The 14,734-nt window shown below is 38.0% G+C and overlaps 1 pseudogene; it reads right to left on the reverse strand.

Moving 5' to 3' along the window:
* Positions 1 to 403: 403 nt before the first annotated feature.
* On the reverse strand, positions 404 to 14,653 carry LOC127628564 (telomere zinc finger-associated protein-like; annotated as a pseudogene).
* Between the last annotated feature and the right edge of the window lie 81 nt (positions 14,654 to 14,734).

Consider the following 14,734-nt stretch of genomic DNA (forward strand, 5'->3'; position numbering starts at 1 on the left):
ATCTGTCTATATATATGCCCATTCATATATATATATATATATATGAATGGGCATTTATCAATAATTTGGTATTCGAATATTTAAACTCATAAAAAAACGAATATTTGAATATTCTATTATTTAAATGAAGGTAATTAATAAGAAAGAGAAGTTGTAAAATTCTTTTTTTTAGTCATAAATGTTGCATCATCATTGAAAAAAACAAGCTTCTAATTATAATCAAAACAAGCTTATATAAAACAGTGCCAACCTGCATCTCAGGTACTACTGTTCTCACCAAAATTGTACAGAGCGGTTATCTGAGTTACTGTAGATTTCTCTGTTGGCCTCTCTCATCAACAAGGCATTTCAATCCGCAGGACTGCTGCTCACTGGATGTTTTTTTTTTTTGGCACCATTCTGACTAAATTCCAGAGACTGTTGTTTGTGAAAATACCAGGAAATCAGCAGTTACAGAAATATCTGGCACCAACAATCATGCCATGGTCCAAATCACTGAGATCACATTTTTTCCCATTCTAATGGTTGATGTGAACATTAACTGAAGCTCCTGACCTGTATCTGTATGATTTTATGCACTGCACTGCTGCCACACGATTGGGTGATTAGATAATCGCATGGATGTTTGTTGGTGTCAGATGGTCTGGTATATTATTTCTGTAACTGGGATTTTCACACACAACAGTCTCTAGAATTTACTCTGAATGGTGCCAAAAACAAAAAACATCCAGTGAGTGGCAATTCTTTGGATGGAAATGCCTTGATGATGAGAGATTCAACATAGAATGGCCAGACTGGTTCAAACTGACTATGTCTACAGTAACTCAGATAACCGCTCTGTACAATTGTGGTGAGAACAATAGTATCTCAGAATGCTATTCTGAGATGTGGGTTGGTGCTCTTTTGGCAGCACAAGGGGGACTTACAAAATATTAGGCAGGTGGTTTTAATGTTGTGGTTAATCGGTGTATATAAGATTACAAGACAAAAATATATATTCTGCACAACCATTAATAGAATTGGGGTAGGCTAATTTTCCATCAAGTTTCCAACCATGAGTGTATCCTAACTATACCCTCTTAAATTATTGGAAGATACTGTGTCATGTAAGGACATGGAAAGAGGCTCAAGCTCTACTGCAGTGAATATTAAGTGGAAGATCTAGTACATCTACAAGCTTGACTCCATAATAAAGATACAATTGAAAGATTAAGCAGTGAAACAGTTAAGGCAAAAATTAAAAATCTGTCATTATTTACTCCCACTATCACTTGTATGATTTCTTAAAACACTAAAGGAAATGTACAACCTGCTCGTCTCAAGCAGACTGGCCATGGGCTGTTGAGCTTAAAAAAACAACAATATAAAAGTAGTCCATATGACTCAAGCCCAATATTTCAAACCTTCTGATAATTGAATTCCTTTAAAGATTATGTGCACAGAACAGACATCTGATACCATATAATAATAATAATAATAATAAAGAAATATATTAAAAAAAATGGACAGGTTTGGATTTTGTGTTTTTACAATTACATTTTGCCACTTCCATATTAAATGTTAAGAATATGTTGTTTATTTATTTGAATTTGTTGTGTTTTGTGTAACACTTTACAATAAGGTTCAATTTGTTAACATTAGTTACAAATATTAGTTAACATGAACTAACAACGTACAATAATTTTGTAGCATTTGTTAATCATGGTCAGTTAATTTGAACATACTAATTTTTTTAATCAAGCATTATATTTGTTAACATTAATGTACTATGAACTAACATAAACTAACAATGAACAATTGCATTTTTTTATTAACTAACATTAACAAAGATTAATACTGTAGATGGTGTTACTTTACTGTATATTGTTTGTTCATGATACTTAATGCACTAACAAACGTTAATGAATGGAACCTGATTGTAAAGTGTTAACATGTTTTACATTAGTCTTCAATTTATAGTATGCATGATATTCTTTTATGTGCAGTTTTGTCAAATATCCTTTTGCTTATAAAACCAGTGGACCTCCACAACTTTAATTGATCAAACTAGATGGTGCAAAGAAGAAAAGCAGAATCCTTTTTTTGTTTCCTTATACTGTAGAATAAAAAGCTTTAGTTTTCTTGTCTATTCATCCAAACAGAGTAAAGTGTCATTAAGAACCACAAAGAGCTGTTCTGAGAAGTGGACTGTTTTTTCTTTTTGTCTGTGATTTGTTTTGTGCAGTTCCAATAGATAATCTCAAAAATCTCAAAAAATGTATTCACAATCACTGACTTGTCACACTGATTTTCAAACTCTCAAATGTCATATTCCAACATGGACCCTCTGTGAACATGTTTGTAATAATGTAGCATTTGGATTCAGTAAGTCTCTCCAAGTTAGATCTTCTCAGCAGCTCCAGAGCTGGGCAGCTCCAACACCACACTTGACTGTTGGATGGTGTACAGCAGCTTCTGGTCCATCATATCTGCTACAGTGAACCCAGCCTGCTCAGCTCCCCTATCAGTCCTCTCCTTCACATCTAACCCTGTCTGCTTACCATTCACTGGCCCATTCATTGAATATGTTGTCTGGTCTCCTCCTGCTCCTCCGGCAGGGGCTGAGACCACCTGCTCCCCTACAACCGCAACAATGTCCTGTGCCCCTGCCTGAGCCTCTGTCTGGCTGGACGAACTAGATGAGGAAGCTGCATTCTCATCCTCCACAATCAGGTTGCGCAGTCGTCTCTGCCTGGGGTTGTAGTTCTGCACCCGGTTATGTATCTGGGAGTGCCGCCGTAAATGTGCCTGACAATAGAAAAGGGACAATGAGAACTAAGGCAGCAAGGAGCTAGGTATGAAAATGGTTGATTTTTTTCACATGTACCTGTCTGGTGAACTTGTATCCACAATCAGTACACTCAAATTTTTCATGCCCTTGTGACATTGTACATGAACACGGAGCTGCTCGATGGCTGATGGGGCATCATGGGATATTATAACTCAAAGATTTCAAATTATAATGGTTTAACAGGTCTAATACAATTGCAAATGTACAGTACCTATTGATCATTTTTAAAGTACTGGTCACTGTTCACTGTGCAATCTTTTTGTCCATATATTCTTATTATACATCAATAAAGAAAAATAATGTCATCATATACTCATCTTTATGTTGTTTTAAATACATATGATTTTCTTTGGAACACCAAAGGGAGATGTTAGGCAGTCTGTTAGTCTCAGACAACATTTACTTTTCTTGCATCTTTTTTTTTCATTCAATGAAAGTGAATGGTGACTCAGGTTGTCATTAATTCGTTGCTCCATTTAAGATAGTCATAAAGGTTTGAACCAACATAAGGGTGAATAAATGATGACAGAATTTCTGTTTTTATATGAACTATCACTTACAATGATTGTGTCAGAAAAAATTCATTAAGTAGGTTTTATGTAAATTACATGTGTTTGCTGGCTATGTGGCGTAAGAGAGGGCCTTTCTCAGTAAAGCGCTGCTCACAGAACTCACATCTATATGGCCGCTCTCCTGTGTGTGCTTATCCAGACTGGCTGCTCACACAAACAGCAAATCTTTGGTTAATAATGCGCAGAAAATACACAGTAAATAAATGGATTACTAAATATGGTACACTAACATTAAAGGAATAGTTCACCCAAAAATGAAAACTTTCTCATCATTTACTTATGCCATCCCAGATGTGTATGCTCTCTTTCTGGGTCATGCGCATGAGGGATCGTCCCTTTCTTCATGCGGCAATGAACTACTGCTCGCAAGGGTTTAAAATGCGCATGCAAGTTCTTCCTTTTTCCTTGCGTAGCTTCAATCTATTGCACGTACGCGCGTCAATAATGCACGTGGATTAATGCCATTGAAATGCCTTCATAAGTTTCAGCTGTCTGCATTCAAGGTGTGTTAAATCACTTTGAGTATAAGGGAAGGCTGTAGGAGAGTTACCTTGTGTGCGAAATGTCTTGCCACAGAGGTGGCACTGGAAAGGCTTCTCCCCAGTATGTGTTCGAAGATGCATGTTGAGATTGGCTTTCTGAGTAAAAGCATGGTTGCAAAACTCGCACACAAAGGGATGCTCATTTCTAAAGAGAATACAGCAAAAATGCATTTCGTTCCATACTTCTCAGTACTAATCCAATCAGTATACACAAAACCATACTAAATTGAATACATATGAAATATAAACATCATGAAATGTTTCCTGTCCTGTTTTGTTCAAGCTGTTTATTGTCTCAACACATGCACCATTAATTCCAGAATTTGCTTTCAATATAATCAGTTTACACATGGCTACCTGTGAATGGCTTTGATGTGCATTTGCAGGCCGATGCCCATATTCCTCACAAACAAACAATTTTTCACCACGATGTTTGGCAGCCTCATGCAGCCACAACTCAATATGGGACAGGAAACACTTGGGACACAATGAACACTAGACGAGACACATGTTTTTTTATTTAACATTTTATCAATAATACCCTAAATATTTGTTTCTTTTCAATAGGATATTACAGTTTCATAATGTCCTGGTTGAGGGTGTCAGGGATGCTGAAAGACCCAAACACCCAATAACCCCAGGTTATATCACTAATGATGTGTCCAAGTGCATCACGAGATGCATGACAAGATTAAATGGGATTTCATTATGACCATTTTAGTTTACACCAGGGTATTATGGTATTGCAGACATAGTCTCGCTAGATGGAATGAGAGCTATGAGTTACTTACCGCATGTGGTTTAGGAGCTCTGTGAACTTTAATCATGTGGATCCTGAGGTCCTTCTTCTGCATGAACTGTTCTGGACATGATGTGCACTAATACGGAACAAAATTATATTGACACAGTGTCCAGTTACAGCCGGGCCAATGAGGGAAAGTTTAGTTGATTAAAGGTCATATCTAACCTCCACAATGGGAGGCGTACCTTATTGGGCATCTCTCCTGTGTGTGTGACTGTGTGGAGACGCAGCTCATGTCGCTTCTTAAAGGTCATGGGACATTTGGAACATGAAAAAACCTGGCATAAACAGAAATGTATGCACTAAAAAGTTTTTACAAGTAAGTATTAGTATAGTGTGTTACTATATATTGATGCAACAGTCACCACCAAAAAACATACATGGTTGGTTATTTCAATTGAATACACAATACCAGTTAACAGTAAAGTTTAGACACACTTGGCTGATTTTATGTTTCTTTATATCTTAAACCCCATTTGATCTAAAGGTTTAGGCTTACGTGCTTGAAATTAGTTTAGAAGGCAATAATAATTTGTACCTATGTACAAATTTCTTTACAATACAAATACATTCTCCTTCAATACTGTTCAAAAAAGCTTCAAAGATGATGCCATGAAGTGTGTGAGCATTCCCAGATTGTGCATTCCCTTAATTCTGTTATGTTGTATTATTTTAAAGTTTTAATTACATTACTATTATTCTAAAATGTGGAAAATAGTAAGATTAAAGAATGAGTAGGTTTGTCCAAATTGCCATCTAAAAATAGTTGGTTACAGTCCATGCAAAATGTTCTCTTTCATAACACTTACCACCTCTGTTCTGGCAGTTCCTTGCACTTAGCACATTCAAAGGGCTTCTCTCCTGTGTGTCTCCTTACAATCAGAACAGGCAGAGAAAGATGAGCAAAATGAACCCATTAAGATAGAGTATAAGGTTAACATTATTTCAAAAATTACCATTATAGAAAAACACCAGCCTCTTGACATTCAAGGGGCATGATAACATTAATTCTAAAGAGAAACGCACAGTCTAAAGTTGACATAAAATGAAAGGCCTTGTCCATCCCTGCTCTGCATAACAAAGAGGAACACACCTGTTGTGTACTTTCAGGTAGTACTTGGTGAGCAATGTTTTGAAGCATGTAGGGCATTGGACTGAGCCTTTCTTGGTGTCTTTTGATGTTCCTTCCCCTTTCTCTTTATTGGTGTTTTTTCCTTGCCGTTTGCACTTTCCCTGCAGGGACCCTTTGAGGACGAGCAAGGTGAATCATGAGGCACGTACTCTTCATCAGAGCCTTTAATGACAATATCCATACAATCACCTCCATAATTTTCATCATTATCATAGTCGTTGTCGACATCATCTTCATCATCATTATCATTTTGATTCAAAACAGATCCATGTACCTGCTTAAAGAGGAATAAAAGTCCATCTAGCTCAGATCACAGATAATATAATTTTAAATGTTTTGATGCAATAGTAGATAGGGTGTAAACATTTGCTTTGAAAATCATTTGATATCTTAAGAAAATATTGCATAATACACTCTGTATAATTATAGCAATTATCGGTTATCAAATTCTGTAATCGATGCATTACATTTTCAGATCTATATATCGATGATCATATATATTAGGGTCAGAAATTAAGGGGGGTTTGGGCAAAAATGCCCACATCATTTAAAATGTTGGGGCAAAAAATGCCCTCATCATGAATTTCAATTTTATTTTATTTGTGACATCCGATATAGGTCTTAATATTCTAATTTAGGCCTAGTAATGCATCTTTTTTCTTTCTTCTTCACCCTTAAGTTAATGAACTGGCTAAAACGAAGTATTTAACTTAAAAAAATGACTAACTGTATATTTCTTTTTAAATGCAGAGGGGAAATATATATATATAATAATGTGTGTTAAGGAGGACACTGGAGAGTGCTCCATTTAAGTGTTGCTTGATTTAACTGCAGCGTTTTATACAGTTGATCATTCAGTTTTAATTGATACATTGAAGAGATGAGTGGATATATCTGAGGTGGCTTTAGACTGGTTTGTTTCTTACTTGACAAAAAGGAATTTGGTAGTGTCGATGAGATGTCCTCCTCTTCAAAAGTTAATTGTAGTTTTCCACAAGGATTCCTTTTGGGGCCAATATTGTTTTCACTATATGTGTTAGCACTTGATTCTGTGATTTGTAAATACAACATTAATTTTAATTGCTATACAGATGACCTGCAATTATCGTTCAATCCCAATGATCTGATTAATTTAAATGTTCTTCAAGCATGTATCGAAGATATAATAAATTGGATGGCATGTCATTTTCTTCAGTTAAATACTAACAAAACGGAAGTTGTTATAATCAGTGAAGATTCTAAAAAGTCAGATTGAGTTAACACTTAAACAGGTGGTCCAAAACAATCAGCAGGTGGTGAAAAATTTGGGAGTCTACTTTGATACTATACATTTTTAATATCACGTCCAGAAGTTAGTTCAGTCTTGTTTTTACCAGTTAAGAAACATTTCTAAGGTGAGACATGTCTTGAGTTTCAAGGATATAGAGAAGCTTGTACATGCTTTTATTTCATCAAGCCTAGATTATTGTAATATACTGTTTTCAACTCAAAATCAACGCATTTTAACACGGCTACATTCAGTGCAAAATGCTACAGCTAGACTTTTGGCACAAACTAGGTCTTTTAACTATATTACACCACTTTTAGCTTCTTTGCATTGGCTACCTATACAGTACATTTTAGGGTTGATTTTAAGATTTTATTAATTAAGGCATTACATGGGTTGGCACCAGAATATATTTAGCAGAAGTTTTAAAACCCTATGAAACAGTTAGACCTCTTGGATCTCACATTCTATAGAGGGACTATTGAGAGCATCCTGAGCAGCTGCATCACTGCCTGGTTTGGGACTTCCACTGTTTCGGACCGCAAAGCCCTGCAGAGGATAGTGAGGACAGCTGAGAAGATCATTGGGGTCTCTCTTCCCTCCATCAAAGACATTTACAAAAAACACTGTATCCGCAAAGCAACCAGCATTGTGGACGACCCCACACACCCCTCACACAAACTCTTTACCCTCCTGCCGTCTGGCAAGAGGTACCGAAGCATTTGGGCCCTCATGGCCAGACTGTGTAACAGCTTCTTCCCCCAAGCCATCAGACTCCTCAATACTCAGAGACTGGTTTGACACACATGTGGCCTGAGTTGCACTTAATTACTGTCACTTTATAACTGTCTGCTATCTCAATAACTGCTATGTGCATAGAACACTATCTCATATTATGTTATGTTTACGTTTTTTGCACTACTGAGTACTGGTCGGTGCTGCACTGTGTCTATTGTCCTGTTCATTGTCAGTAATTTGTTGTACTGTCCAGTACTTTGCACATGTTTGCACGTGCACTTTATATAGGTATATATAGGTATTTTATATAGGTATTTTATTTTGTTGTGTTGTCTCATGTGGTCCTGTGTTGGTCCTTTGTTGTTTTTATGTAGAACCATGGTACTGGAGGAACGTTGTCTCGTTTTGCTGTGTACTGTACTAACTGTATATGGTTGAAACGACAATAAAAACCACTTGACTTGACTCATGAACTGTTGACTGTTCCAAGATCCAGATGCAAAACAAAAGGTGATAGAGCATTTGTAGTGAAGGCACCATGATTATGGAACAGCCTGCCCTGTGATATTAGATTTGCTGAATCTGTGTCTGTTTTTAAGTCTCTTTTAAAAACTAATTTGTATAGACTGGCTATATAGTGTATAGTGTTTTACTGTGTGTGTGCATGTATTACTATGTGATGTGAATATGTTGTGTTTTACTGTGTGTTAATTTTTGTATTTATGTTTTGTGAAACAATTTGTGCTTTATTTGCTGAAAAGTGTTTTTATAAAAATAAAAAAATTATATATACCATATAAATGCCAACCCTCATGCTATTCTTCTAACCACAATTTTACAAAGCGGTTATCTCTGTTACCATCTGGCACCAACAATCATGCCACAGTCCTAATCACTTTTCTCCCATTCTGATGGTTGATGTGAACATTAACTGAAGCTCCTGACCCATATCTGAATGATTTTATGCACTGCTGTCACATGATTGGCTGTTAAGATAATCGCATGGATGATTGATGGTGCCAGATGGGCTGGTTTGAGTATTTCTGTAACGGCTGATCTCCTGGGATTTTCATGCACAACTGTCTCTAGAATTTACTCATAATGGTGCCAAAAACAAAAAACATCCAGTGAGGGGCAGTTCTGCGGATGGAAACGCCTTGTTGATGAGAGAGGTTAACAGAGAATGGCCAGACTGGTTCAAACTGACAAAGTCTACAGTAACTCAAAATAACTGCTCTGTACAATTGTGGTGAGAAGAATACCATTTCAAAATTAATACTATTCTGAGATGCGGGTTGGCGCTGTTTTGGTGGCACAAGGGGGACCACAATATTAGGCAGGTGGTTTTAATGTTGTGGCTGATTGGGTGTGTGTATATATATATATATATATATATATATATATATACACAGTATATTTATACAACACACAGTTACATAATGAATTAATCAAAATAAAAAACAATTATATAATAAAAAGCACTATAAAAAGAGACTATTTTGGGCATATAAAATTAAACTTAAATGACTTTTGGGTGAATATGGTTGAATATTGATTACCTCAGTCTCACTCAAGTCATGATGAATGAGCTGATCAACTTCCTCAGTTGCAGCAATTTCCTCATCTTTGTACTCCACAGACGATGCTTTTCTCTTTGTTGCTCCTTGTCTCATGAGAGTGGACATGGGGCTCTCCCCAACTAGTCTACTGGGCTCTTTTACTCTCCTCCCAGAACGTGTGGTGGTAGAAGACTTTGAGGCAGGATGGTCATAATCACTAGCTGAGACAACTACAGCTGACCTGCATACATTTGATTTATATTTTGTTCTCTGGCAAGACCTAGTCTTTCCTTTCACTGTCTGACCAGGCAGAGAGTCTGCAGGTGTCAGAGGAAAGAGTGGTTTGTCTTTAGAATCTCCACTCAAGTCCAGAGACTGTAAAGCCTCCACACTTTGCAAACACTGGCACGGTATCAAGGAATCTGGCACTGATAGCCCAATAGCTGCATTCTGAACCTTTTCTAAATTACTATCTTCTAAGTGGAGTTCACCAGTGTAAAACAAATTAAGCAGCAGCTCAAGTCCATCATCAGGGCATTCTGATGGGGTATACATGGCATGTCTAAACTGGGATCCTGGAACAGCTGGCTGAAGCAGACGAGAACATTGCGATGGGCAAGGTGCACCTGCCCACTCGCAGTGTTCAGCATGGCATCACAGAACTGGCCAAGACCCCTCTGTTGGTTGAGCAAAAATAGCACCCGCTGAGCATGAGAAATCTCCAGGGCAGGTTTTTCCATCTAGACCAAAAGGAGACAGCAATCAAATCTTAAAAATTATTTGAAAATTAAGAAATTAGCACAAATACACAAAACATTGTCAACCTCCTTCAAATAATTCCTTCAAATAATCGATTTCCTTCAAATAATTGTATAAATAAAGGGCACTATTAAGCCAATAATACTAAAGGAATGTTCTGAGTTTATTTCAGGCTAAGATCAATTAAAAGCATTTGCGGCACAATGTTGATTGCCAGAGAAAATTATTTCTACTCATCCCTTGTTAATACAAAAACAATAAAAATCACATAATGAAAGTGAATGGGGCCAGTACATAAACATTAAAATACACGTTTCAAAGGTATAGACACAACATTTTAATATTGAAGTTTTACATGATTTTAGTATGAGAAAAATCTCTGTTCTACATGATATTAGTGTGATAAAATCAATTACCGGGATAAACATTTTTATATGTGTGACGTCGCCATGAAAACTAATGTTGTAATATTGGATAAGGTTAGTAAGCAATTATATCACACTAAAATCATTGTAAAATGTATAACAATAACGCCTTGTCACTATACTTTTGAAACAGTGTGCATTTTAATGTTTATGGACTAGCCCCATTTACTTATACTTTATATTGATAGTGCCTTACTGTAACAAATTCTGTCGATTGAGCTTAACTTGTATTGAACATGGTGTTGTGTCGAAGTCTGTTCTCCCTATGTTTCCCCAGTTAGTGTTCCCCTTAGTACCGTTAAACATGGGGGAACAGTCTGTGTCCCCTGTGTTTAATTTTTAATGCCGCTGTCGAAGTCTGTTCCGCCAATGTTTACTGTTTAACAGCAATATGGGTAATACTAACCGGAGAAACATAGGAGGTTGTGTCGAAGTCTGTTCCCCCTATGTTTCCCCTTTTCGATGTCTGTTTCCCCTTTGTCAAAGTCTGTTACCCCTATGTTTCCCCTTTGTAGAAGTCTGTTACCCCTGTTTCCCCATTGTCGAATTCTGTTTCCCCTTTGTTGAAATCTGTTGCCTCCATGTTCCCCTTTGTCGAAGTCTGTTTCCCCATGTTTCCCCTTTGTCGAAGTCTGTTTCCCCTTTGTCAAAGTCGGTTACCCCTATGTATTCCCTTTTTCGAAGTCTGTTACCCCTATGTTTCCACTTTGTCGAAGTCTGTTACCCCTATGTATTCCCTTTGTCGAAGTCTGTTACCCTTTTTTTGAAGTCTGTTAGCCCTATGTTTCCCCTTTGTCTAAGTCTGTTCCCCCTATGTTTCCCCATTGTTGAAGTCTGTTTCCTCTTTGTTGAAATCTGTTGCCTCCATATTCCCCTTTGTCGAAGTCTGTTTCCCCATGTTTCCCCTTTGTCGAAGTCTGTTACCCCTATGTATTCCCCTTGTCGAAGTCTGTTACCCCTGTTTCCCCTTTGTTGAAGTCTATTCCCCCTATTTTTCCCTTTTGTCAAAGTCTGTTCCCCCTATGTTTCCCCATTGTCGAAGTCTGTTTCCCATTTGTCGAAGTCTGTTACCCCTATGCTTCCCCTTTGTCGAAGTCTGTTCCCCCTGTTTCCACTTTGTTGAAATCTGTTCCCCCTATGTTTCCCCTGTGTCGAAGTCTGTTCCCCCTATGTTTCCCCATTGTCGAAGTCTGTTTCCCCTTTGTCGAAGTCTGTTACCCCATGCTTCCCCTTTGTTGAAGTCTGTTCCTCCTGTTTCCACTTTGTTGAAATTTGTTGCCTCTATGTTTCTCATTTGTCGAAGTCTGTTTCCCCACGTTTCCCCTTTTTGAAGTCTGTTTCCCCTTTGTCTAAGTCTGTTACCCCAATGTTTCCCCTTTGACGAAGTCTGTTTCCTGTGTTTCCCCTTTGTCTAAGTCTGTTACCCCAATGTTTCCCCTTTGACGAAGTCTGTTTCCTGCATTTCCCCTTTGTTGAAGTCTGTTACCCGTTTCCCATTTGTCGAAGTCTGTTACCCCTATGCTTTCCCTTTGTCGAAGTCTGTTCCCCCTGTTTCCACTTTGTTGAAATCTGTTCCCACAATGTTTCCCCTGTGTCGAAGTCTGTCCCACCTGTTTCCCCATTGTCGAAGTCTGTTTCCCCTTTGTTGAAGCCTGTTCCCCCTGTTTCCACTTTGTTGAAATCTGTTCTCACTATGTTTCCCCTTTGTTGAAGTCTGTTGCCTCTATGTTTCCCATTTGTCGAAGTCTGTTTCCCCATGTTTCCCCTTTTTGAAGTCTGTTTCCCCTTTGTCTAAGTCTGTTATCCCAATGTTTTCCCTTTGACGAAGTCGGTTTCCTGTGTTTCCCCTTTGTCTAAGTCTGTTACCAAAAATGTTTCCCCTTTGACGAAGTCTCTTTCCTGTGTTTCCCCTTTGTTGAAGTCTGTTACCCGTTTCCCATTTGTCAAAGTCTGTTCCCCCTATTATTCCCCTTTGTTGAAGTCTGTTCCCCCTGTTTCCACTTTGTTGAAATCTGTTCTCACTATGTTTCCCCTTTGTTGAAATCTGTTGCCTCCATGTTCTCCTTTGTCAAAGTCTGTTACCCCGATGTATTCCCTTTGTCAAAGTCTGTTACCCCTGTTTCCCCTTTGTCGAAGTCTGTTCCCCTATTATTCCCCTTTGTCGAAGTCAGTTACCCCTCTGTATTCCCTTTGTCGAAGTCTGTTCCCCCTATATTTCCCCTTAGTCGAAATCTATTCCCCCTATGTTTCCCCTTTGTTGAAGTCTGTTTCCCCAATATTTCCCCTTTATTGATGTCTGATCCCCCTATGTTTCCCTTTTGTCGAAGTCTGTTCCCCCTATGTTTCCCCTTTGTTGAAGACTGTTCCCTATGTTTCCCTTTGTTGAAGTCTGTTCCCCCTATGTTTCCCCTTTGTTGAAGACTGTTCCCTGTTTCCCTTTGTTGAAGTCTGTTCCCCTTATTTTCCCCTTTGTCTAATTCTATTACCCCTGTTTCCCTTTTGTCGAAGTCTGTTTCCCCTATGTTTCCCCTTTGTTGAAGTCTGTTTCCCCTATGTTTCCCCTTTGTTGAAGTCTGTTTCCCCATGTTTCCCTTTTGTCGAAGTCTGTTCCCCCAATATTTCCCCTTTGTCGAAGTCTGTTCCCCCATGTTTCCCCTTTGTCGAAGTCTGTTTCCCCTTTGTCAAAGTCTGTTCCCCCAATATTTCCCCTTTGTCGAAGTCTGTTCCCCCATGTTTCCCCTTTGTTGAAATCTGTTCCCCCTATGTTTCCCCTTTGTCGAAATGTGTTCCCCCTATATTTCCCCTTTGTCGAAATCTATTCCCCCTATGTTTCCCCTTTGTCGAAGTCTGTTCCCCCATGGTTCCCCTTTGTCGAAGTCTGTTTCCCTTTTTTGGAAGTCTGTTACTTCTATGTTTCCCATTTGTCGAAGTCTGTTCCCCCTATGTTTCCCCTTTGTCGAAATGTGTTCCCCTATATTTCCCCTTTGTCGAAATCTATTCCCCCTATGTTTCCCCTTTGTCAAAGTCTGTTCCCTCTATGTTTCCCCTTTGTCAAAGTGTTTTCCTCCTATGTTTCCCCTTTGTCAAAGTCTTTTCCCTCTATGTTTCCCCTTAGGTTAGTGTTGAAGTCTGTTACCCCCTATGTTTAATGCTTAACGGCAATAAGGGAGTGTTGAAGTCTGTTACCCCCTATGGTTAATGCCTAATGGCAATAAGGGGAACACTAACAGGGGAAACATAGGGGGTTGTGTCGAAGTCTGTTCCCCCAATGTTTCCCCTTTGTCGATGTCTGTTCCCCCTATGTTTAATGGTGCTATGGGGAACACTAATCAGGGAAACATAGGGGGAACAGACTTTGACACAACACCTGAACATTCCTCTAATAATACCATGAAAAAACACTGCACAATACACATAATGCACGATTACAAAATGGTCTGCAGATAATACTAATAAAAAATACAGACAAAGACTAAATTAGAATAAATTAGTACAATTAATCGCACATGTTAGTATAATTAATTATAGCTGACTGTCTAGCTAGTGCATCCAATCATTTATAGCATGTATTTTCTGCTGTATACACGAAGATATAATGTTTGTAGAGGTCATACAGCTTACACTTAAAAATGGTATTTAAGAGGAAGCATTAGGTGCTATTGCAGAATTTGTCCTAGTTTTTTGCGTAATTCAATATATTTAACCAGAACACAGAATAATTCTGCACATTTTCATCTATTCGTGGTCATAAATATTTCCGTGCACTATGCAATTAAACTATATTGACTATTGATTGATTGATTAACGACCACAGCGTTAACCTTACTTAAACGTTAAACCACAATGTCCGCGTGCAACACTATTAACCGCGTATGACTCACCTTTCATGGATATTAAATCAATGCTCTCATATTAATTTTCATATATTAAAACTACTCATATATGTATACATGCTATTTTTGTAATGACTAATTTATATGTTTTGCTCCATTGAATGCTTATATTGAGCAAAACAACAAGAAGCAATTTTGAAACATTAACAGGAAGTGACGACTTATCATATTATTTGGAACTCTGCAGTAGCTGGCCAAGCAATGCATTGCGCTGG

The sequence above is a fragment of the Xyrauchen texanus genome, chromosome 35, assembly GCF_025860055.1.
Source record: "Xyrauchen texanus isolate HMW12.3.18 chromosome 35, RBS_HiC_50CHRs, whole genome shotgun sequence".
Lineage (NCBI taxonomy): Eukaryota > Metazoa > Chordata > Actinopteri > Cypriniformes > Catostomidae > Xyrauchen > Xyrauchen texanus.